Source organism: Cryptotermes secundus, unplaced genomic scaffold (assembly GCF_002891405.2).
Source record: "Cryptotermes secundus unplaced genomic scaffold, Csec_1.0 scaffold11, whole genome shotgun sequence".
NCBI lineage: Eukaryota > Metazoa > Arthropoda > Insecta > Blattodea > Kalotermitidae > Cryptotermes > Cryptotermes secundus.
In genome coordinates this window covers 515,580-542,917 of record NW_019739208.1, presented here as the reverse complement: position 1 = coordinate 542,917, position 27,338 = coordinate 515,580, and the positions used below count along the sequence as shown (strand labels likewise).

Below are 27,338 nucleotides of genomic sequence, written 5' to 3'. Positions count from 1 at the left end.
AGATATTTATTAACAACCCAGTGATAGAGGCAGCATATCTCTCCAGAATGCTACTAAAACTTAGAACTACATTCAGTCACACTTTTTAAAATCATCCTGCACACTTACATAAATAAGTTGAAGTCCATCAAGTGTTAAGTATCAGTAAGTAAAAGTTTTGCCTTTAGATGTTCTAGCTAGTACTGGCAATCATCAGAAAGCAAAGTAAATACTGTGAACGAACTACTTCACATATGTTATTGTTAGAACATAAGGGATTACGATGGTGATATCAAAGGATGTACAGCAGTTACAGAAATTAAGGCTAAATAGTTAATATAATTAAAATATGTTCTGCATATCAAGAGTATTTTCTTAATCAGTTATAATATGTAAAAAGCCCTGTTCATTAGATAGAAGAATATATTGAATATCTACTATTGTTGATTAAATAGAACATTTTATTGGCAGTTGTACTGTGGGCTATTATGGCAATCTGTGCAATGATGTCATGTGTAATCCAGTAAGTACTACACTTGGGCTGCGCCATAGCTTAAACGGTTAGTCGCTGGCTTCCCACCACGGCGACCAGCGTTCGATCCCGTGTCTGGTCAAGTGGGATTTGTGGTGGACAAAGTGGCGCTGGGGCAGGTTTTCTCCGAGTGCTTCGGTTTCTCCTGCCAATCTTCATTCCACCAAATGCTCCACAATCACCCTCACCTATCATCTGGGGCTGGTACAATAGGCCAGAAGTGGCCGCAGTACAAGGGACTTAATCCTACCCCACTAGCAATAAGAAAAAAAAGTACTACACTTCACTGGACTACACATGACATCACACAGATGGATGCATGGCCCACAATACAACAGTCAATGAAATATTTAATGTTACCAACAATAGAAAGCCTCAAATATATTCTTTTATTTACTCAACAAGGCTTCTTCACAGATTTTAAGCTGTTACTTTAAATACACAGCTTATTTAACTCTATCATGTCTTAATTTCTACAACTACTCTGATAACACAGGAACAACCTATGTATAAACAACAGCATATGGAAGTATGATTCTTTACAGTGATGGCCATGCCTTCTGACAATGGCCAATTATGACTGAAACAAGTAAAAGCAGAACTTTTACTTATTCCTGTTACACTAGTAACACTTGATGGACTTCTACTACTGTAATGGTTCAAGACATCTCATAAAGATCTTGTACACTGCTTAAATTACAATGACAATATGTGTTTCATATCAAAATTGTTAACATAGATTCTTTTATTTTTCATATTACATTGTCTATATGAAATATAGTTCTCGTTCATTTACATCATAGCCTTGCAGGCTGAGCAGAGATTAAATGACAGGATTTCATTTGACAATGATTCTAATAATTATAAATATATCTTCAGTTGCCTTCAGTGTCACATTATCTTGAGGAAAACCATGGATACCAAGAAGCATGTTAAACTGGAAAGAAATAAGATTGTAAAATTATATAACATACATTTATCCAGGGCGTTCAGCAAATATTGTACTCTTTAAATTTTAAATTATATACTAATGCTCAAGCTCAAGTATTTATTGCATCAATATAAAAGATTTTAATTATTACTTCCAGTATATTGAAAACGGTAGTAATCAAAAGTGAAATGTTTTGAGAAACTTTATTAAATCCTCCCAGTATTACAGTTCATAAAGATTAGTTCTGCAGTCAGGTCTGTTCACGCACAGAGGTGGACTGATGGGGAAACTCAGTGACTTAAATAGGCCATCTGCAGAGTGTTGAACTCGTCTCATAAAAATTGCATCTGAAAATCGTACCTGGCTTGTTCTGTCAATATGAGGACAAGATGTGTGACATGAAACCTATGTAATGTTTATGTATTCATGAAAGAAAAATGTTAAGAAATTACTGTGCCTATACTGACCCAGAATTAGTGTTTATGGGTAACAATGAATGGAAGTAATTTAGGGTACCAGTGACCTCCAGGCTTTAGCTAGTTTATTACCAGTCTTTACTTAGCACAAATGTCCACACAGTTCACCCACGATATGCCAGTCACTTGTCTCTCTCGACTTGTCCAATTTGTTAAGAGAAGATAAATTAAGAACTTTGTATGGTTGTTTCCTGCTTGTGTCTTCTGTAAGCTGTGTATGTGTGTTATATCACCTGTTCCACAAGAGTGTAGTGAACAACTTATTTATTATTTCTGTTTCAATACGTGTTTCAAGGGCATGCAGTCATCATCGGGTGAAATATACACATAGCTAAAAACCTTTTAGACAGATTTTCTTTTTTGTTAAAATAAAATGCTATACAAAAGTGAAACTTAGATAATATCTAGTTAGATTACTCACATCCATCCAATTATCACTGAACGCCTGTATACAATATACAGTTGTGTTATGCAGTTTACAAGAATTACAACACAAATACCTGTCTAGTCACTCTTGCATCGTAGTTCATGTTCTGAGATCATGTTCAGTGACTTCAGTATACATGGAATGAAGTTTATTAACTGAAGTATAGGCCGCGCCATAGCTCAAGCGGTTAGTGGTTGGCTTCCCACCGCGGCGGCCCGGGTTCAATTCAGGGTGTGGTCAAGTGGGATTTGTTGTGGACAAAGTGGCGCTGGGGCAGGTTTTCTCCGAGTACTTCGGTTTCCCCTGCCAATTTTCATTCCACCAATTGCTCCACAATCACCCTCACCTATCATCTGGGGCTGGTACAATAGGCCAGAAGTGGCCGCAGTACAAGGGACTTAGTCCCACCCCACTAGCAACAAAAAAGGCCTCTACCTGCACAGAAACACAGAAAAGCGCGCACACACACACAGAAACAATAAACATCCATGACCTCAGTGGTATTCGAACCCACGATCCCGGCTTCTGAGCGAGCTAAGACAGTGCATGCCTCAGATCGCTCGGCTACCGTGACCGGCAGTGTATAAGAATAATATATAAGAATTCAGTTCGTACCTCACAGGAAACAGATCCGAACCCACGATCCCGGCTTCCGAGCGAGCGAAGACAGTGCATGCCTTAGACCGCTCGGCTACCGTGACTGGCGGAAAGAGAATTATTCGGAGAAAAGTCACCCCAGTATCACTTTGTCCACCATAAATCCAGTACTATCTGATCTGTGTCGTACGCGGGCCACCGTCGTGGAAAACCGGGTTTCGGGTATAGGAAACTGTCTTCAGGCATGAAGAAGAGTAGTGAAGTATTAAATGAGCAGTTTAGAACTGTAGACAAGGTGTGGTCCCCTAGCTCGGGGATTCAGCTGAGTCTAAATCACTTGTCGTAGAACCCAGCTTATGATATGTTAAATAGAACCGACATCGACTTCGATGTATTCCGAAAATAACAATGGAACATAAGTGGATGCGTACTGGATTCAATTTTCTTATGATCAAGCCCAGTTGGGGGCTTTTGTTAACATGTTAATGAGCTTCACGATTCTATAAAATACGACAAATATTTCTGACAAGCCGAGCGATTATCAGCTTCTCAAAAAAGGGCTCTGTTCGACGTAGCTAATTATTCTGTGTCGCATTTTGTATTCACTAAAATAAAGAGGCATAGAAACGAATTTTTAAAAGCTGTTTTAATTTCAAAAGAAAATCTAATCTTTTGTTCATTCTTCTGCCTTTTATTTGAGCTCACTTTTTATTAACATTGTTTGGACGCAAGAGAAACAACAAAAAAAATCTCTGACGTAATTTAATCACAATGGATTCTGCAGAAAGGTATGCAAACTCTGTTGTGAAAGTGCGTGATTGTAACGGACTAATTCTATTTCCCGCGCTTCAATCAGCCAGCATCACAAACATCCATAGCATAAAGGAAGCCAAGTGAAGTTATATTACATTAAGTCATACTGGGACAGCTTTGTGAACACTCTCCACCGTACGCGAAAGAAATTATTCGCATTATCTCTGACCTTATATTCCTCTGGATTGCATTCAAGATATTATCATGTGTTTGGATTTGTAACTAGATATATTAAACACTTTTTTTTTCCTTTGGCGCTACAGCTCTCATTTGGTCCTAGGCCTACCTCCATGAAACTCTCCGTTTCGCTTCGGTTCACTAGATTTTAGGCATTCAGTAGGACTCCTTGGGCGGGTGACCAGGTCGTTGCAAGGCCTCTACCTGTACACAAACAGAAAAACGTATACAAACATCCATGCCCTGAGTGGGATTCGAATCCACGATCCCGGCTTCCGAGCGAGCGAAGACAGTGCATGCCTTAGACCGCTCGGCTACCGTGACCGGCATATTAAACACTTACATATCGTAAATATAAGTAACTATAGGACTATTGCTACGTACTACATACTAAGACTTCTGAGTCTGCTGTGTCTGAACAAGTCGTTGCCTGGTGACGGATCCCAAAAATATCCACTGCTTCCCTGCGCACGTTCATATGTAATGTTGACTGTCTCACAACTAACTCATTACTTCAACTGTTCATAACATCGAGGCACTCACCACACAGAAAACACTGTTCCCCGGTTGCTGTTCAATTGTTCTGACTGAGACACAGCCTCCTCCTTTCAGATCCCTCCCAGTTCGTCATACAAGAACAGGTCAATGGTTCCCAAAATCTCTCTATTTGGCATCGTTTAAAGAATTAAATATAGATCTGAACCACAAAAAAAAAAAAAAACTTTGAGAAGCAAACTAAATATTTAATACATAATTTTTAATAATTTTAAAAAGTATTTCCTATGTTAAATTATTCTAACATGAACAATTTGTTTTAATAATAAACTTTTGGACGTACTACTTTCGCGAGCTATATACTGTAGCGTATTGACCCACGGTTAGGCAAAAACCTCGAAGCACATAAGGACATGTCCGAACTGTTTCCGAGCAACGGCTCGGTAAACACATTCCCATGGCTCAGTACTTCCACCGTAGCCCTGCGAGTCGTAGGAGGTGTAACTGAGCCACACTATTCCTGGCGGATATAAATTGGGAAGGTGACCCTCCCTGTTGGGGAATGTCGATTCTGAGACAGTAGAATGTCTCAGACCTGAGAATGACTGGGGTGGCGAGGGTCAGTGTCAGTTGTAAAGAACCATCCTCTCCTCAGAGCGGATGTTACGAAAAGACCATGACTGCAAATATTCAGTTGAAAAAAATACTGGTCGTGGTCTCAAGGGGCTTGTGGCCAAGACGAAATGATTGGCGGTAACTGCCAGTCGTAATAAAATAACCCTGAAGTTGACAGGCGTTCTGTATGGGATTTGAGTACTGAAGCAGAGGAATAGTCACAATTGTTCACATCCGTTACGAAGCAACGGCTAATGAAGACTGTAACAGACTGAGATGATACAGTGTGTCATATAGTGATCAGGGAAGTGTAGTAACGAGTTGAATAAATAAATCCCATTATCAATCCAAAACCAGTCCATAGTCGCACCCCTTAATCGTAACAATACAGTATAATATATTATTTAACGTATATATACCAGATGTTGGCACCGTGTAGCCGGAACACGCCGTGAATTTACATGATAGCGTGGCCTAAGCCATAACTCGACCAATAATCTGTGAAGCTCTATACTAGTTCGTATTTCATATACGTGTATATGTAAGCTCCGTGGTTTTGGTCCGCAAGCGAACTTTACCGACAGACCGAGCGACCGCCGCTTGTCGGCGAAGTTAGTGCCAACTTTAGCGGATAGAGGGTGTTGCGTGGTCAGCGCAGCGAATCCCCACAGCCGTTAATTTTCGGTTTTCTATACCGGATCCGCTATTTCTTTCAGATAACTCCTCAATTATTTTCACGAGGCTGACTGGACCCCGTTCCAGACCCACTACTTTTCAGAAAATCTGTTTGCGCCGGGAATCGAACCTGGGACCTCTGTATCTGTAGCCAGGCGCCGGTCACAGTAACCTCGCGGTCTATGGTATGAATTGTCTTCTCTCGCTCGGACGCTGGGATCGTGGGTTCGAATCTCTCTCAGGGCATGGACGTTTTGTGTGTGTATGTGTTTATCTTGTGTTTGTGTTGTCCTTTGTTCAGGTAGAGGCCTTGCGACGGGCTGATCACTCATCCAAGGAGTCCTACCGTCTGTGAAAATGATTACGGGACTGAATAAGTGGCCTTAAATGGGCTGGAAGAACCATTGTAAAGTATGTGTATAATAGATACTGTTTAGTAAGTTTGTCCATGTTTTCCTAATTAATTAAGCACCATATTATGACACGTATGGGATGTTCAGTGCTGGATTTCGGACATTTACAGCGGTGACAATAAATAGTACGGTATTTTGGTTTGTAACGCCGCGTATTTGAGAGAAAATATATGACTCTGAATTGTTTCATTTTGGTCCGTCACACTAACAGTTGCAATTATAAAAGAATAGTCCGTCCAATGTGACTATTTCAGTTTTCTCACTTGACGATTCACTAGCCTCACATGTTTCGATCCATTTGGATCATCTTCAGAGGCACCAAACACTTTTTTGAAACCACTATCACAACAGTTGTCAATCAAATACACATGTAATGTCCAAGTACACAATGTTCCATCTATCAGTCACAGCAGCCTTTCTGGTTATAGAAATATTTAAAGTTGTTTTTAAAGTTTTAAAAACTTTGTTAAATTTAAAATTCATAAACCATACGGTTCGTGTCAATAACCTCTGTCGTCTCTCTTCAAGATGGCCGATGTTGTGCCTCCTATGTAACTTGAGTAGGGAGATTCTTAATATTGTCCGTTATGATTTCTTGGCCCGCTGTGCTGTGTAAATATATGACGTTTTGGAGAAGAATATTTTCATCATCTTCAGGATTGAAGAGTGTGTGAAGTAAGAAAGTAGGAGGGGCTGACGGTAAACATTATGGACATTCTCGTTGTAGTGTGGGTTAATGTGTCCTTTCGAATGCCATAAATTGTTACATCGTAACTTATAATTAGAACAGAGACAGCTTTTTTATTATTTTTGGATATTGTAGATTCGACTGGTAGAATGATAGATGGATGATGAAGTGGTAAGAAATTGATTTGAAAGCCAGTACAGCGAGTGGCTATGAGCTTGACGGCCGAGGGGTAGGATTTCAAGTCGGGGGAGGGTTACAGATATTCAGTTCTCCACCTCGTCCAGACCCGCTCTCTGGTCTACCCAACCTCATATTTAATGGGTACCGGGGACTCTTTCCCTTGGATTAAAGCGGCCGGGGTCTGAATTTGGTCATTCACCTCCAAATAGTGTCGAGGCCAAGAAAATATAGATCTATACATTCACTCCTCCGTATGTCTTCATAGCGTAGTGCTTAATTAAGTAAGCACAGGGATAAATATTAATTCGCATATTGGGGGGTGGAGTCCAACTGTGTCCACTCGGCACGGCGGCCACTCATTGGCTTATTGTACCTGCCCTGTGTGATTATGATGATTGACAATTTGGTGGAATGAAGATTGGCAGGGGAACCAAAGTACTCGGAGAAAACCTGCCCTAGTGTCACTTTGTCCACCACAAATGCCACTTGACCAGACCCGACATCGAACCCGGTCCGCCGCCGTGGGAAGCCAGCTACTAATCGCTTGAGCTATGGAGCGCCCACTAGCACAGGGATAACTTTACCCTTTGCCCGTTTTTTTAATCGTAGTACTATTATATTTGCTTTGAGGGACTACGGAAAATCACGGTAAATTTTACTCATGACAGACGGCGTCCAGGCTGAGGTTCGTGTACCTCTCAAATAAATCTCAAGAGCTTTACCGCTAGGAGAACCCATCCGGTGGACATAGAATTAAAATATGTAGCGACTTGTACCCATCATGCAGAAATGTACATGGTGTGTCCCAAAAGTCATGAAATATATTTCTTTCCCGCGCTCCTACTGGTCGGAGCGCGCTGGAACCGGTTGGGTTAGGGGGAGGAGGCCTTTAGCTTCACAGCGCGCCCAAGGTCAGTCTGCTCGAGCATCGGAGGCATCAGTATCGCTGATTTAGTGCACCTGCGTTTTGTGACCACGTCACGGCGCGCGATGGCTGATACTTTCGAACAACGTTGGGCGGTCAAGTTCTGCACAAAGCTCACAAAAAAGCCGATGAAACTCACGAACTGCTTAAGCAAGCCTACGGGGAGTCTGCTCTATCATATGTGCAAGTTACAAGGTGGGTGAAGAAGTTTAAGGAGGGCCAGGAAGGAGTGGAAGATGACCCCCTCATCGTCTTTTTCGACGCCAAGGGTGTGGTCCACAAAGAGTTTTTACCCCAGGGACAGACCGTCAACGCTCCCTACTACGTGGATGTTCTAGAAAGATTAAGGAAAAGGGTCATCCGCGTGCGAAAAGACATCGCCGCTAACTGGCGGCTGCATCATGACAATACGCCCAGCCACACGTCTCTGCTCGTCCGTGAGTTCCTGGCGAAGGACCACGTGGCAACGCTANAATATATATATATATGTATAGTTCATGACTTTTGGGACACACCTTGTATGTAGTAATACCATAATTTATAATCAACCGTAAAGTCGTTCAAGAAGTCATGTTATTCAAGCCAGTAACTTATAGATACACGTGTTCAAATACCAGTTTCAGAATACTCCATTTTGTAGCAAATGTCTGTAAAATGGCCGCCATAATTCATTTAAATGACATTCCGTAACATAGATAACTGTATTTTACATGATATAAGTAGAACATACGGACTGTAGAAACACTCAATAAATTAGCCAGTAAAGTCCAAATATTGCAATTTTAGCGACGATAAATTTATTCAATTCAGAACAAAATGCTGTTAAAGCGATGTGCATGATAACTCAGATATCTATATAATTTAGCTCCAAAATATGAACCCAGTTCCGCCAAGTGAGCGCATTATTTTCTTTTCGGGTTCAACTCTTCTTCTTTCAAAAAGAGAACGTTTGTGTTTCTACGACATGTCATACAGCGACTGTCGCATAAAGAAGACACACAGATCATAAAAAGGAAAGGATTCATTTTTCCCCTTTATTTTTTATCTACACTCCTCAAGTTATTCTCTGTGTGTTCTACTTTCCACAGCCAACACAAAACTACCCCCATATAAAACGAAAAGTACCTCTTTAAATATTTAAGAATAACTTCCGTATGAATCCTACGTCCTTCTGTTTTATTTCAATTCTAACGGAACTGAATCGGCCTATTTTACATAAAAATTTCAAAGAGTATATTTTTATCTCTAATGGGGTGGGACTAAGTCCCTTGTACTGCGGCCACTTCTGGACTATTGTACCAGCCCCATATGATAGGTGAGGGTGATTGTGGAGCAATTGGTGGAATGAAGATGGACAGGGGAAACGGAAGTACTCGGAGAAAACCTGTCCCAGCGCCACTTTGTCCACCACAAATCCCACTTGACCGGACTCAGGATCGAACTCGGGCCGCCGCGGTGGGAAGCCAGCGACTAACCGCTTGAGCTATGGCGCGGCCTCCATGTTAAGTAGTAATTTTTGTGATCCACTGTAGATAAGGATATTGGAATTTTGATTTTGTGATTAATTCGGTGGCGTAATTTGGAGAAGTAATTAATGGTTTTCCAGAGCGAGGGATATAATATTGATCAATTTATGTAAATCGACAGGGCTACATGAGAAGCATGGATACGGTAGCAAATTGGGGACCAACCATATTCTTTTTTCTTTCTTCTAAAAATGCAGGAATAAGGGCTAAGCATTAAGTTAGGAGAAAACTGGATACAAATAAGGACATTAAAGGCGGATCCAGAATATTGGATAGCATTAGTTAATTACTTGTCGATATTTAAATTTTAATTGCAGCGCAGAATGTAAGTAGCATTCTGATAGGAAATGCTTTCAACGTGTTTAATTAAATGAAAAAGTCACAAAGTACAAAAAAATTAAAATTAACAAGAGATCGTTTATTGGAATTCAATAGTTTTTGTGAAGCTAGAAGCAGACTCATTTGCTCCACGTAATTCCAGACTGGAAGTAACGAATTCAATTGTCTGGCTGGCGTCTACCGTTTATTGCATGCTTTTAGATGGCAGATTCCTAAACCCGCTATGGTAGAACATTTGCATACTCTTTGCTTTCTTCTCTGCAATATCTAGACCAGCTTTGGGCCTTACTCAACTCTTCGTCTAATCATGTCGTGAGTAAAACATGAACCGTCTTCACACGTTCAAATACTGGGATCGTGGGTTCGAATGCCACTAAAAACATAGATCTCTATGTGCACCTATCCTGTGTTTGTGTTGTTTTGTGTGTAGGTATCGGCCTTGCGACAGGCTGATCCCCCATCCAAGGAGTCCTATCGATAGTGTATAAATTAAGAAACTAAAAAGCAGTCAAAGGTGTACAAGGGCTGTAGAGTCATAGTTAAATTGTTAAGAAATGTACATGTGTAATATTTAGACAAAATAAATAGTTGAAAACGTGTGAAAACTGTGAATAGCCAAGTATAATGTCTTCTTTTTTTTTAACGAGGATGCTTCATCGTCCGTTAGTAACATAGGCCGTTAAAAATAATTAAAAATTTAACATATTTTCGGTATTTATCCATCAGTGAGAAATTCAGATACGCTACAAGGAACTTTTCTTCCGTAATGTTGCCTGCATGAGGTATAACGTAGTCTGGTTCGTAGAGTAGACGTACTCTACCAGCTGCCGTTTAGAGGGAAATTATTTTGGTTGCCAGTTTCCCTTTCCCTTTGAGGTAGAACTGCATTACAAATTAGGGTCTTCAAATGACGAGTCTAGATTCAAATCAATACGTCAACAGATGCTGACATATGGAAGTGAACTCTTTCATCTCCACGCTGGGCTCGGGGCGACAGGCGATTCCTAACAATGGAGCTAGGAGCATATACACGTAATATCTATCTATGGCTCTACAGCTCTTGGGAACCTTGGTCATCTTTTCAGTTTCTTAATCTACACAAAGTCGGTAGGACCTTTTGGACGGGGGATCAGCCCGTCGCAAGGCTGCTACCTATACGCAGAATAAAACAAACAGAGAATAAACGCACAAAGACACCCATGCCTGGAGTGGGATTCGAAAACAAGAGCCCAGTGTTCGAGTGGGCGAAGACGGTTCATGCCTTAGGTAGGCCGCAATGGCCGCGTCAAAGCTCAAGCGGTTAGTCGCTGGCTTCCCACCGCGGCGGCCCGAGTTCGATCCTAAGTCTGGTCAAGTGGGATTTGTGGTGGACAAAGTGGCGCTGGGACAGGTTTTCTCCGAGTACTTCCGTTTCCCCTGTCCATCTTCATTCCACAACTGCTCCACAATCACCTTCACCTATCATCTGGGGCTGGTACAATAGGCCAGAAGTGGCCGCAGTACAAGGGACTTAGTCCCACCCCACTAGCAATAAAAAAAGGGTAGGCCGCACACCGGCATGCGTCAAGACATGTAACAGTCAAGTCACGATGTCTGCAACATAAGACAAAGAAAGGAGCGCAGTTGAAGCGATTGAGATTATGAAAACCGCCGCACACGAGTCTGAGTCATGATGCTGACGTCAGCTTCACGCTGATGATTCACGAATGAAGAAAGACTGCGTCTTTTATCTCATGTCTTGATGCTTGTCTTGACGCAATTGGTATGCGGCCACTGTGATCGCCCACGAGTGTATACACCAGTGTATTATACAATGTAATGAAATACCTTTCCGCCCGATTAACTAAGAAACTAAACCCACTGAGATGCGCCCTTCTTGGGAAGCCACCAGTCGCTCAGCTACTCAAGAATTCCAAACATTTTATAGGATCCGAAAGTTCATTGCCGTGTTTACAAAATCCCTCCGCTGGACCCTATTCTGAACCAACTGAATTCAGTCCGTAACACTTCCTTCTATTTCTCCAAGATTCATCCTAATATTATTCTACCACCTATGTTTATTTCTTCCTAGCTGCCCTTTCCTTCTGGTGTTATCACCAAAACACTTTATGAATTTCTATTCCCCCGCATGGGTGCTACATTCCTAGCCAATATCACCATCCTTAGCATAACCATTCTAATTATATTTGGCAATGAGTACCAGTTATGAGACCGCCTCTGTAGTCTAGTGGTCAGAGTTCCTGGCTACAGTTACAGAGGTCCCCGGGTTCCATTCCCGGCGCTACCAGATTTTCTGAGAAGTAGTGGGTCTTGAACGGGGTCCACTCAGCTTCGTGAAGATAATTGAGGAGTTACTTGAATGGAAAAGTAGCTGTTTCAGTTTAGAAAACCAAAATTAACGACCGTGGAGACTCGTTGTTCTGACCACGCGACACACTCTATCCGCTAAAGTCGACACTAACTTCGCCGACAAGCAGCGGTCGCTCGGTCGGTATAGTTCGCTTGAGGACTAAAGCCACGGAGTGCTTTATCATTTGTACCAGTTAAGGGGCTGCTCATTATGTCCAAAGAACCCGTCTTAGTTCGAGGTCCTGTGTAACATTACGTAACAAACTGTATTTTTCACGGTAGAAAGTTGTTATCCCCACGTCCAAACCTCAAACTGCATGACCATCACTTATGAATTGGAAGGAAGCATTTGTGGTCCCTTAATATAGTATCCTGACATTTTACTGAAGACAGTGAGGAAAATCACTTGATGTATCTGGATGATAAATACCGACGCTAAGATTCGAAGCTAGACCCTCCATAATACGAAGAAAGGAATTTTAATCACTCGATCGTAGCGTTGGGTAATAGTCCATGTTAAAATATTCTTTGTTTTATTTCCTATTGAGAGTTGGAACCGGTATTAATGATGGATTTTGCTCGTTTGCAGGCAATTCCTGTTGTGTCCCTGTCAGACAAGTTGCTCTTATATTGACTGCTCTATTAGTGCGCTTGTCCTGTAGTCAATCAGTACCCAACACAGCGATCGTTTCCATGTTCTGCTTTCAAGAGATTAAAAGAAAGACATATAGATTTTCTTTCTAATTACTTTAAAGCTTCGGGATATGATAGACCAATTAGTACAAAGGGAACAAAACTATAAGTTTTTGTAAGACGTAATTTAACTATAAAAAGAATCATTTACTGTTAATTTAGGGATATAATGAAATTGAAATGGCCTACCAACAATTTATCTTGTGAATGTTATTTTCAAGCTGTACCGCTTACAAAATGAGGGTAAGATATATCATAAGAAGAAAAAATGCCAGAAAGTGAAGAACATAAACTAAACAAAGATTCATTTTCGTTCATCTCGTTAGTTCTAGTTTATTAAGTATCCTGTCGGTAAGCCAGACTATAGAGGAGCGAATTATTTAAATTATCAAATTCCGTGACCTGTAGTCCGCAAGCGAACTACACCGACCGAGCGACCGCCGGGAAGCAAGCGACTAACCGCTTGAGCTATGGCGCGGCCATTATAATTACATTATATACATTATAATTATAATGTACTATAGGAGAGTACCTCAGGTCAGATTCTCAATGCCGCGGAACGCGTTCAGTCCCAGGTCAGCCGACAAATTGTCACTAAGGTAGATTTTCTACGACTACTCTGGTTTCCCCTTACCAGTTTCCATTCAACCAAATGCCGCATTTCTCTCATTAAATATCTAGGCCTGGTACAATGGACCATTTACGGCATTAGTACCGTGGGACTCCGTCTGAAACCATCCTATGAATAAAACAAGCCTTCACTATACACGTGTCGGCAATCCATGGCACGCAACTCACTCGAAGCTTTATTTTTGTACGATAAGACATTATTTAATTATTTATTACGTACTTAAAGACTCCGTGAGCAGCTCAGATAATACAGAAAGGTAGATACAGAAGAAGTGGGTATAGAGGTAAGGCTCTTGACTTATATTTGAGAGGCCTTCGGTTCGAATCTCGGCCGGGACACCTGATATCCTGACAAAGATGTTTTGTGCTTTCTCTTAGTACCTCCAAGCGATTGCCGGCTTATTTCGTCGATTGGGCCACAACCACTTTCTCCCATATTCTTTCCAATCCATGAATATTCATATATAAACACACCGTCTAGTGGTAAATAGTATTAATAGTGATAAAACAAAAAATCAAACTCCATGGCCTGTAGTCCGCAAGCGAACTATACCGACCGAGCCACCGCCGCTTGTCGGCGAAGTTAGTACCAACTTTAGCGGGTAGAGAGTGTCGCGTGGTCAGCGCAAAGGATCACCACGGCCGTTAATCTCGGTTTTCTAGACAGGAGCCGCTATTTCCTTGAAATAGTTCCTCAGTTATACTCACGAGGCTGAGTGGACCCCTTTCCGGACCTACTACTTTTCAGAAAATCTGGTAGCGCCGGGAATCGAACCGGGACCCCTGGATCGGTAGCCAGGGACTCAGACGATTAGGCCACAGAGATGATCAGTGTTAATAGTAATGGGGTCATTAAATAACTTATGAAATAGAAGAATTGTGGGACCATTAGTGAATAAGGAATTATATAGGATTTGCAAAGAAGCGGTGTTCATGTGTATGCCGGAATGCCTGCAGAGGCTGAGGAATTCTGAGGACTAGTAAGCTCTCGAGTACAAGTCACAAGCGTTACTGCATGATCTCACCTGCTGTGTGAGACATACATTCAGTGGAAGTTGTGTACAAACTTGTCGGCACCAGAGTCGTATCTTACCTCTGTTAAGGGCCATTCGTCATTCCCGTAACTATGTCCTATCGTTATTTTTGTTCTTGTATAATCGTATGTACAGCTGACTGCCTATTACCTGTGGGCGGAATTTCTGGATTGCAGAGTATTCGGGACTTTTTCAGAAAAGTTACTGGTGTGAATAATATAAAAAGGTAAACACGTGAAATTGCCATTTAAAAAGTAAGAAGTACAAAATGAAGGAGACATGCGGTTGGTTGAGGCACTATGCTAGAAGCCGAGAGGTCACGGGTTCGATTCCTCAAGAGATCATTGGATTTCTTAATTGACCTACTTCTTCCAGCAGCATTATGTTACTAAGGTTGACTCAGCCTCTAAAATAAATACGTAACAGGAAACTTCCTGGGGGGTAAAAGGTGGCCGGCGCTATGGCTGACTTCACCGCCATCTATGAGCCGATTGTCTACAGAAAATGTGGGAGCCTCAACGTTACAACGTTGGTGTTACTTTTCAATATACACGTCACATTCACCACCCGAAGTCAAACTTGTCCCAAGGTCAATATCAACAATGAGGATCTCCCACAATCAGATGATGACAAGTACCTCGGTCTACATCTGGACAGACGCCTCACTTGGCAAAAGCATATCTTTACCAAAAGAAAACAACTTGGTCTCACACTTTCCAAAATGTACTGGCTTATAGGCCGAAAGTCCAGTCTCTCAATACACAACAAACTTCTGGCATACAAGGTCATCCTCAAGCCCATCTGGACCTACGGATTACAACTCTGGGGGACAGCATCCAACTCCAACATAGAAATACTGGAACGCTTCCAGTCAAAAGTACTGCGCCTAATAACCAACGCGCCATGGTACGTCCCAAATACGATCATCAGGCGTGATCTTCAAATCAAAACAATCAAGGAAGAGATCAGCCAATGGAGCTCCCAATATAGAGCTCGACTACATACACACCCCAACGAACTTGCAGCTCAACTACTTCAACCACCAGACCTAAGGCGCCTCAAACGACACCAGCCAATCGATCTGATCACCAGATTCAAAATATAATCTTAGTTAGTAGTTTAGTTTTAAGTTTAGCTTAAGTTCCTCCCCTTCTCCCACCAGGCCCCAACCTATTCATATACGGAGGGGAACTAATGAGCTCCCCTCCACACGTCATTTCACACAACTGACAACAATTTGCTAAATGTATTCATACAGATTACAAATAAATGGGGATCTCAAAAAAAAAACTTTTCAATATTCCGGGACGGCACATCGGCAGTTCTACCAGGAACGTTCGAGTAAAGAACTCCCAGAAAATTACGTGTCGTTTTATAGATCACAATTCACAAGTTAGTTGCATAATTCTTACACTGATTATCCGGCAGAATTCGTTTCCTATCCACTCCAGATAATGGGCAACTTCCATCTATTAAAAATCCAGATTTCCTCATACATTTCAAAATAATCTCCTCTTCAATTAACTATGAGTCTCAGAATTCTTAAATTTTACGCTGTCTTAAAATAATATTACAAAGAAAATGCCCGTTCACAGTTTATTAACCAGTGATACGTAACTTGGTCGTCTATGACCCTTTAGTACACTTTTGAATTCATCGTTACGACCGGAAGTAATATGGCATGGCGGGAGTGTCACTCAGCTGTTGTTACTCGGCACACGAATTGAATAGCCGAAAGAGAGGATGAAAAATATATTTATATTTAATATTTAATTTTCCTAAACCCCCCACGACGTTCGAAAGCTCAGATCTGGTACGAGGGTTGCAATAATTTCTGATATAGTAAATTCCTAATGCTGTCACTGCTCTGTACAATGCATCAAGTTCACGTGAGGGTAAAAAGCAGCCAAGCTGCAAGAATATTTCTTTTAAGCGCTGCCCCTAATTCTGTTTTAAGGCTTTAATTAAAAGAATGAACATAATTCTTTCACGCTTAAGGGAACTGGTGAATCTCTTTTAAAATATCACTTTGTATCGCAGTGGATAGGGGTCTAGTTCCAGTTACACGAGTAGAAAGCCTATAATACTTGGAATATATATGCATGAGGTAACGTAATTGATTGAGGCACTATGCTACAAGTCGGAAGGTCGAGAGTTCGATTCCCGATGAGCTCATTGAATTTTTAAATTGAGCTAATCCTTCCAGCCGCACTATAACCTTGGGGTTGACTCAGCCTCTAACAAAAATAAGTACCAGAAACTTTCCTGGGGGTAAAGAGCGGCTGGCGCGTAAGGCTGACAACCTCATCGCCATCTGTTAGCAGATGGTATAGAAAATGTGAGAGCCTCGACTTCTCATAAACTTCTGGACCTTCACGGCCTGTTACAGGGATAACTTAATCTGTTACCTCATTGTCGTTGAAAACGCGTAAAACTGAGCATGTAGGGGAGAGATCTCAAACCAACAGAAATATTAATGGAAATCCTGATGCGCATTAGCATAAGAGTAATAAATTTTGAATAATTTAGTTTGGTAACTTTGGACTTTATGAATACATGTTTTCATCAGCAAAATCCAAATTGGAGAAATGCGAAGTAAGTATTTAAATATTGAGCTGTGCCTGTAACTGTATATTAACACATGACTACAGAGTTTTCTTCATCACTTCGCACTTCATACACACTAAGTAATTTTACTGTGTCTTCTGACTGTAAAACAACAAAAAAAAATCAGATGTTAAACGCAATTATAACTAATTATCTATCTTTCCATCTATCTATTTATCTAACTAACTAAGTAACTTCATGGAGTTTGGTCTTTCCTGAAGAGCCGCCACTCATTCAAATCACTCAAGAACTTCCCAACATTCTATGGAAACTGAGGGTTCATTACCGTGTTCACAAGAGCCCTCCACTGGACCATATCCTGAGCCAGATCAATCCATACCATCCAATCTCTCAAGATCCATTTTAATATTGTCCACCCACCTACGTCTTGGTCTTAACAGTTGTCTCTTTCCTACTGGCTTCCCCAATAATATCCTAAATGCATTCATTCTCTCCCCCATTCGTACTACATGTCCTGCCTATCTCATCCTCCTTGACTTTATCATTCTAATTATACTTGGAGAAGAGTACAAATTATGAAGCTCCTCAGTATGCAGTTTTCTCCAACCTCCTGTCACTTCATCTCTCTTTGGTCCAAATATGCTCCTCAACGCCTTGTTCTCAAACACCCTTAGTCAGTCAGAGACCAAGTTTCACACCCATACAGAACCACAGGCAAAATTATAATTTTGTGTATTCTAATTTTTAAGTTCTTAGTCCGCAAACGAGAAGATAAAAGGTTCAGGACTGAATAGTAGCAACCATTGCCCACATTCAATGTCCTATTAATTTCTTCCAGTATCAAATTTGATTTTTTACTATTTTCCTAAATATCTGAACTGCACCACATTTTCAAAACATCTGTTACCTGTCTTTATGTCACAAGTTTGCCCCACATTTTGGTGATGAGACAGCAACTTATACTTAGTTTTCTCTGTGTTTACTTCTAGACCAACCTCTTTACTTGCATCAATTATAGTTTCTGTGAATATCTTCATGTTTCCATGTTGCCTTCAATTAGATTCATATCACCAGCATAGAGCAGCAGCTGATGTATATTTTTTTCCGGCTAACATTTGTATGCATTTATCATCCTCAGCGTGATTACTTCATATTCGAACCATGTGACAGTACTTGAATTCGTCTTAATAATTCCTGTTGAAGAGGCCGAATTTATGAAACTCATAACTGTATATAATGTTTTCTCCAACCTCTGTTAATTCTGTATTAATTTCAAATAGTCTCATCAAACTTTCGATTTTATCTACCTTCAGTCTTTATCTAACACTACTCACTATTTCTTCGCTTGGTCCTGGATGTCCCGTCCGAAGAGCTTTGCATAGACAGCCTTCTTCCCGGAATTTCTCATATCATTTCTTGATACTGTTGAAAACTGGTGCTGTCCTGTGGAATTCTGCTTCAGATAGTCGGTGCAGATTCACAACGGACGAGGTTCTTGCTTTCTCAACACAAAATGACTGCTAACGTTTACTGAACGCCATATTTACTATTACTGCCTTCTAGCGGAAAACCATGGCAACTATACGCGCGGGCTTTAAGAAATACTTGGAGAGATTCATTCTCTATCGACGTAAGAATTACCATGATCCTTATGCATAGTTTGTTTCTTGTGAATATTTAAAATGTTTCACGGACTTATGAATAACTCTGTATTGTCACGTATCCTGGTAACGCGACAAGAAATTGATGGGAATAGTCGGACGGTCTAGAAGACATCTTGTTCAAGGGTTCCGTTTCACGTGTTCTATCTGCCGGTAGCTAGTGTATTCGTTGTCGCGGGAACTTCACTAGTTCTGGTTTTTCACTTGCGTGGTAACGTCTGCTATGTATGCGTTGTCACGTGAACATGTTTAATTGTCACAATTGACTCCACTCTGACTCAGATATTCCTGCTTTTAGGCGGTTTGTTTCCGGGTCTGCTCAAGTGGGATTTGTGGTGGACAAAGTGGTGCTGGGGTAGGTTTTCTCCGAGTACTTTGGTTTCCCTTGCCAATTGCTCCACAATCACCCTCACCTCTCATCTTGGGCTGGTATAATAGGCCAGAAGTGGCCGCAGTACAAGGGACTTAGTTCCACCCCACTAGCAAAAAAAAACATATTATATTCTCTTCTTGAGTTTAGATAAGAAAATTTTATACCCACGCAAAACAACATTTGTAACCACGGTTCTCTTCATAATACCGTACTATAAAATTTTCAATATAATAATATAGTGCATTTACCATAGTCCTTTAACGCAATAGTACATGTAAAATCCTCTCTAATCTTCGTGGCAACTTACGACCAGTGCAACAAATTAATTATTATTTCAGTCTTGCTTCTCATGAATTTCCATAGAAAGGCATTCGTTTAAATTCGGATTAGAGAGATCAGCCTTTAGTTGATTCCTGTCAAGATAGCAATCATCCGTTGGAACTTATGAACAGAGTTGTTTTACATTCAGTGTAAACAGTTCATGCAAGAAGCTGCTATAGCTGTTTTATGCGGGCCAATAAGCAGCAAGAGGCACAGTGAAACATAGGTGGACTGAAGAGAGAGTTAATTTCTCTCATATACATTTCATACCATGTTTACGCTGTATAAAGGTTTATTTACAGATGAACTGTTGATGATGAGCAGAGGGGACCTCACCCTAGTCCTGAAGGAGGGTGTTCATAAGCGGTGACGTGTGAAAGAGTAATTCGAGGGGCGAATAGCACCAGATGGGGGTGGAGAGATGATACCTGTTGAACTTGATACGGGGACCAGGAGTGAAATCATTAAGGGATGTTATTTATTGTGTCAAGAGATCTGATTTCCTCAAGGGAGAATATTTAAATTAATTCTGTTATATAGTAACAAGGGGTTTGACAAATATTTGTCGTGCATTTTTAGGTAAAACATTTGTAAAACTATATCGAATTATTTCTGATTAAGTCAGTTTGTTATTAATATTATTGCCTCTTGTCTATCTGGTTCGTAGGTATAACTTAACAGTGACGACAAATCCTGTCGTAGAACTACAAACAAACAAAAAAACTCTGTGGCTTGAGTCCGCAAGCGAATTATACCGACCGAGTTTGTCGGCGAAGTTAGTGTCACTATTAGAGCGGATAGAGGATGTCGCGTGGTCAGCGCAACGAATCCCCAGGGTCATTAATTTCGGTTTTCTAGACCGGAGCCCCTGCTTTTCCTTTCAAGGAGCTCTTCAATTACCATCACGAGGCTGAGTGGACCCCGTTCCAGACCCATTACTTCTCAGAAAATCTGGTAGCTCCGGGAATCGAACCCGGGACATCTGGATCTGTAGCCAGGAACTCTGACCACTAGACCACAGAGGTGGTCCGTCGTAGAACCGGCAATCTGGCTTGTCAAAACTCGATTAACTCTTCTGTGAGGGGGGTAAAGAAGAAAAAGAAGAATTGGGGGTGGTAGTGAGAGACACTATATTGGGGGGGGGTTAATAAATTATATCTCCGATTTTGAAGGTTCCCAGGCAGTGCCCGCTTGTCCTTCTGATATAGGTAGAGCATATAATCGGATCACTTCTATACATTATATATATTTATGACACTGGAAGGGGTGCATTATAGTAATTATTTTTGCTAACGTTCGGAGGGCTATATTAGGGCGAAATTTTGATGTTACCAATGGGAGGGCTGCATGTGACGCATGCAGCGCAACGTGGAATTTGGGTAGCAACTCAGCATTTGCACTAGGACCGAGGAAAGTTGGCCGGTCGCAGGACCTTCCGGATGCAAACTAACTTCTTGCCAGCAGTCCGGCATTAAATGCGCGAACCATAACATTAGACCCTATCTGGCTGTTGCTTTATTTTAAAAGTTTACATATGTGTTTCTACATTTTTCTTTTCATACTTTGGATGAGCAGCAAACATTTTCAAAGGATTGTAACTGTTTAAGTATTGATAAATTTAAATCTCTATTGTGGAGGGAGAAAGGTGTGTTGCTCATCCAATGACAGGATTTTATGATTACAATTCTGATTTAATGTCATCTTCTTTCCTTGTCCAGCATAGATGATGACTGGTCCACATGGCCGCGGGCGTACTGGGCGTTTGGGGAGTGTCAATCATCCGGTTACCTGTAAAGAGATCTTAGAGCTGATTATCGTGCAGACAGGGATAAGGGATGCAGATGTTTATCACTGTTGGGACCGCAATGTCCTAGTGCCTGAATCTGTTTTCGCTAGTTACCGATTTTTTGGTGCAATTTCCTCGCTAACCTCTTGAAATGACCTTTTATTGATGACATTCCCGTCTGTTCGTGTAAGGTTGCAATTGATGTTACCCTCGGTAATTTTGTTATTTTCCTGATGACTTTATTTTGAAATGTCTGTAATTTATTTATGCACGTGTTGGCAGCATAGCCCCGTGCGGGGGAGGCATATGCCAATATGGAACGGAGGAGTGATTTATAAATTACCAACGGTAAATTAATGTCAATGGTGGAGGATTTATTTAATATAGGGTAGAGTTGTCTGTAATTAGCTTTGCGGATTAAATCTTTTCAATTGAACTCTTCTTCATACCAACTTTGCACGGACCGTGCAGAAAACACAGCCTCTCTATTGTTGAGAAGGCGTGTTTACAGTGCTATTGCATAGCATAGGAATTTACTCGATTTTTTTTTTTGCGTATTCGTTACCGCGAAAACATATTTAGCGAGTTGTAGCCTAGCAATGAATGTCTATTCTGATTTCACAATAACAGCTTTCGGGCGTCATGTCACAATATATTACGATGTATGGGAGGCCAAAGATAAATTTAATCCGAAAGAAAAATTTCCTAAGGGAATAAGAACTATCCTGTCTATGGAATGTCTGTGGTCTAGAAGTGCTATTGATTTATATACGATTTATTTTATGACGTTGTCAGTAGTTAAAACCATATATAGTCGAATAGGAAGATGATTAGTACACTATAAACCGAATAGTTATTCCGAATACTATCCCTGCATTCGGTTGGACTGGCTGAAGAAAGGCATGAGTTATCTAAGGATACACAACGTCTCAGCTGACATTTGAACACGGTAAAGTAAAAAAGTAAAGCTATCCCTGTACAAGGCCGTGAAGGCCCATAGGGTTGTGAGATGTTGAGGGTACCACACTATCTAGACAATCGGCTCAAAGATGGCCGTAAGGTTGTCAGCCTTACGCGCTGGCACCGCTTTACTCCTCAGGAAAATTATTTAATTCTTGGTACTCATTTCTGTTAGAGGCTGAATCGAACCCCAGGGCCACAGTGCGGCCGGAAGAATGAGGTCAATTGAAAAAAAAAAATCCAATCACCTCATCGGGACTTGAACCGCTACCTTCCGGCTTGTAGCATAGTGCCTCAACCAACTACGCTACCGCGGATTTTAACACGGTACGTCTTGAATACAAGAGAGAAATGATACTGCTTGAAATAGCTTACTCAATTCTAGCCATGAGAGGGATAAACGTACCTATAACACTGAATTAGACTAAAGTTCCATCTATGTGCTGTGAGCCAAACTAAATGAAAACACATTCCGAGGGACGAGAGATCGTTGCTTCAGAAACCAGCACTCGGGAAACTTAAGAAGAAACAATTTCATTTCACTAGCGCCACCAAATCGTGTGCTCCTCAGGGTTATGTAGGTATTAGGGCTTTCTCTGGTTTTGCAATGTTTTCAAAGCGATGTTCAGAGATTTTACGGAAATTACGCATCACGATTGCTTGAGATAAGGTTGAATAAAAGGCAAAGCAGTTCAGTTTTAAGATGCGATATAACGCCGTTACTGTATTGAACAGAATATCTGAAATAGAACATAATCACTCTCAATGAGAAGAGTAGAATTGCTTGCTCAATTTGGAGCACAAAAACTTAAATTGCATACCATTCTTAGGCAATTGGACTTTATATTAATTTACTACTGATAGAAGCCAACATTTTCAAGCTAAATGATTATATAGTTAGAAATACTTTTCAACTCTGTTTAATTTAATATTCACGTTATGTAAAATTATTTGAAAAGAAGTTATGGATCTAATGAAATCCGTATTTTATATCATGCAGAAATTTTCCGTGCTGCAGGAAGCTTTTATTTTAGAAAACCAATAAAAATTCTAGTTAAATCTTATTAAATTATGGGCTACACGCTTTAAGACGCGAAAATATTCCTGATGAGCTAAAAATTAAAATATTTATCTCTTTTTAAGGAATATGAAGGCTCATTACCCCGTTCACAAACGTATACTAATTGACTCCAACGTGAGCCAGGTGAATTGAGCTTACATTCTTATACGCTATTATAAGATCCATTTTAATAGTATCCTCACATGTCTAGATCTACGAAGTGGCCTTTTTCCTTTAGGTTTTTATAAGCATTTTTTCATCTCGAAATTTTCGTTTTTCTTTATTTCTTCACGATAATAATATCCGAAGAAGAAAGAAAGTTTTTCTCCTTGCGGATTTTTCTCCAGCAGCCTCTTGTTAACTCCCTTTCTCGTAGAACTTGTCTGATATGCGTTCATATCTTAGTGATATTTCACACCAAGCTAGTTGTTTACGGTCAGGAATTCTAAGCCCTTACGTCTAGCCCCAAGCTAGAGGACCACCCCTTGTCGCCGTCCGCGCCTGTTCATTAAACATAATCGCAACAACCTTGCAGAGCAGTTTATATATTATGACTTTTTACAAGCCCTGTTGAAGGAAACAGAGCTCTGCCTAGTTTAGGTCCGTTATACAATCGGTTTCTATGACGACGCTTCAAAAATGGAGAGGTCTTCGCACTTTGAAACCAGAACCATAAAACCAGCTAGAGTGTCTTCCTCCCCTTTAAATTTTTTCCCCTATATCCACTGAGACAGATCGGGGAAGCAACCCTATGGCTTTTCAGTCATTAATCGTCATTAAATTTCGCATGGGGATTTCTGCATCCGGCTTCATTCATTAGTGGAACACTCTGGGCTACACAGCCTCACCTTTCTCCCCAGAATCTCCAGCATAAAAGTAAGTGAGATAGCTACGTTTCTATGCATTATTCTTAACTGCAGTAATGCAGACGCCTGCAGCATGACGTTTAGGCTACACGCCTTACAACAGAGACGGAGAAGTTGCCGCATAATCACGGCGCTCTCAATGACATGGTAGTTACGTTACCTCTCTACACATAAAAGTCCCTCAAATGTGAGATGGAAAATCTGTAATCAAGCAATTTTTGGTCACCATAGTAACGAACTGTTCAGCGTTTACATTTTCATGAACGTACGAGTAAATTACGTAGGATCCGAGGTTGTCACAGAGGCTGTTATGGAGAGTAATATCTTCTGGGAATAACTCCGTGTAGTCCGTTGAAAGTCAACAGGCGTTTTGGATGAACATATCGCCTCCATCTTCAGGTTCAAAGAATATGTCGATAAAGAAACAAGAGTTGGCCGCGCCATAGCTCAAGCGGTTAGTAGCTGGCTTCCCACCGCGGCGGCTCGGGTTCGATCCCGGGTCTGGTCAAGTGGGATTTGTGGTGGACAAAATGGCGCTGGGGTAGGTTTCCTCCGAGTACTTCGGTTTCCCCTGCCAATCTTCATTCCACCAATTGCTCCACAATCACCCTCACCTAACATCTGGGGCTGGTACAATAGGCCAGAAGTGACCACAGTGCAAGGGGCTTAGTCCCACCCCACTAGCATAAAAAAAGAAAGAAAATGGCAAGAGGAACGCTTAAACGTCAGCCAATACGCATCAGTATGTAACATGTAGGATTGGAAAGGATAGGGGAGGCTAGTAGCACGAAGTTTCTGAAATAAGTGCTGAGACCTTCCGCTGAATTGTTAACGGATATTACACTAGAACTGCAATAATTATGTAGCTTGTTATAAATCATATTTCAATTGCATGGAAATCTTCAAACCACGCATTTATTTATTAATTCATTTTGTCATTCTAAATGCGATTTTGACCAGACGATAACTGTCTATGGTCTATATAAATAAAAATTAATTTCATGGAGCCGAGTTCTTTAGAACCTATCAATTGATAGTTGTTCAACAAATTCTCTGTTCTGTAAGGACCTACAATATTGACACAGTTTTCATAACATTTTTCTACTGAACCCCATCATTAATCAGTTCATTCCAGTCCACAATTCTGTCTGTAGCTCTACAAGCTCTACAACCTTGGCCGTTTTCTCAGTTTGTTAACAATGACGTTCAAGTCAATAATTCTATCAACGCTTTGTTGGGCCTTCGCCGTTTTCTCAGTTTGTTAACAATGACGTTCCAGTCCATAATTCTATCTATAGCTCTACAATGCTTTGTTGGACCTTGGCCGTTTTCTCAGTTTGTTAACAGTGATGTTCCAGTCCATAATTCTCCCACCTATAACATGAATATCTATAAATGGAACACGTTAATGTAGCCCAAATGAATATGTCGAAAAAGCCTGTATGATATTATGACGTGGAATGACCTAAAAGGAGATGGGAAGCTTTATTTTGATATGAAAAAATGCCTGAGGTTCACCTCGCATCAGCTGACGATGATGATTACAATAATGATAACGACTTTTGCGAGATCGATTCTACATCATTTCGAGTGTAAGCTTCTGCACGCCACTGCTTCTACGTGATGAAGAGGCAGTGCATTCACATTACGGCGAAACTGAAGCGGGTCGTGATTACCGGCTCTTCTAGATCCGACACTTTATTCCGATTAACAAGGACACTTGACCGACCTAAGAGCTTTTAAAGAAGGTAGCACAGCGCAGGCTTGGCAAGAATTATGTCGCAATTTGTACATCGTGTGCACAGCTTTCCTTCCTGCATTATTTGAGGGAGAAGAGTTTCCTGCATAACTGCCTTCCATGTAAGAGACACAGATCTCTTAAATGTTCAGTCAGGATTTGTTCTGCTTCAAGAAGAGCACGCAGAAACGTTCATGCTTAAAGAGGGTTCTATTTAATCAAACTGGTGTCACGACACGTGACACTATCAGTGTTGGTGCAGAATATGTCGAGAAATAAATGTTTTATTCGGCTTCGAATGTTACATGTTTTACATTTTATGTCCATTTGTGACCTATTTACTGACTCTTCCTCATATTTATCATGTATGAGAAAGAATTGCGTTCGGGAAAAGAATTATCTCGACTTTTAGACAGATTTATATGTTTAGAACCGCAGTAATTATGAAGAGTGGTTTCTGGCATGGCGTATGTTTTGTTTTCTTGTATGTATGTGTATATATATGCCTCGCTAATTATAAACTTTTGGACGGATTTTAGTGATGTTCGGCATTAAGGTATTGTCTTATGGGAGTGGCTAATGATAACGAATATTCCAGCTTCAGAGGTTCTGCCCCTTCTGTTTCAGTCTATTATGGCTACTTAAAATTTTTCTGACCTTGGACACTTTTCCCTTTTATAAATTTATACACAGTCGGTGTGAACTCTTGGAAGGGGGATCAGCCAGTCTTTAGGCCGCTACCTACACACAGGATAGCACAAAGGCAGAATAAACGCACATAGATAACCGTGCCTCAATTTGTATTCGAACCCATGACCTCAGTGTTTGAGCGGACGAAGACAGTTCATGCTTTAGACGCGCGGCAACTGTGATCAGCATAGTGCCCTTTCAGGCACGCGTTAAGATATAAAATAGTGATTTAATGCGAAACAGCTTTAACGGTTTGGAGTAAATTTAAGTAATTTATGAAGAATATGTCTCTAAATAAAAATGTATGTGTGGTATACTCAGGAATATAACGGTAAGCGAACTACAGACCCAGGTGCAAAACGCAATTTTTCTTGAAACCGGCTTCACCAATTGGAAGAATCTAATTTCTGTTTCGGTTTTCAGCAATGAGTAATGGCCGGTCCATTTCGCTTCCGAGGTAACTTAGTCAAGGGCCGCGCCATAGCTCAAGGAGTTAGTCGCTGGCTTCCCACCGCGGCGGTCCGGGTTCGATCCCGGGGTCTGGTCAAATAGGATTTGTGGTGGACAAAGTGGTGCTGAGGCAGGTTTTCTCCGAGTACTTCGGTTTCCCCTGCCAATCTTCATTCCACCAATTACTCCACAGTCACCCTCACCTATCATCTGGGGCTGGTACAGTAGGCCAGAAGTGGCCGCAGTACAAGGGACTGAGTCCCACCCCACTAGCAATAAAAAAACTTAGTCATAATTAATAGAGTATGCGGAATCCTACTCAGTGTTATTGCACCTCTTTCTGTATGTATGTATACTGTAGGTGATGATAA

At 41.0% G+C, this 27,338-nt stretch overlaps 2 long non-coding RNA genes across 2 annotated transcripts in view; both read right to left on the bottom strand.

The window, feature by feature from the left end:
- Positions 1-763: 763 nt before the first annotated feature.
- LOC111871650 lies at positions 764-18,586 on the bottom strand. The gene is made up of 3 exons (XR_002844076.2): positions 18,397-18,586; positions 4,042-4,136; positions 764-1,448 (listed from the first exon to the last, which is right to left on the bottom strand). It is a non-coding gene; the product is annotated as an uncharacterized LOC111871650 (long non-coding RNA).
- A 2,405-nt stretch (positions 18,587-20,991) lies between these two features.
- LOC117282882 overlaps positions 20,992-27,338 on the bottom strand; it is a 470,636-nt gene continuing 464,289 nt past the window's right edge. The window contains exon 5 of the long non-coding RNA XR_004513794.1: positions 20,992-21,205. This is a non-coding gene — a long non-coding RNA (uncharacterized LOC117282882). The remainder of the gene's footprint in view (positions 21,206-27,338) is intronic.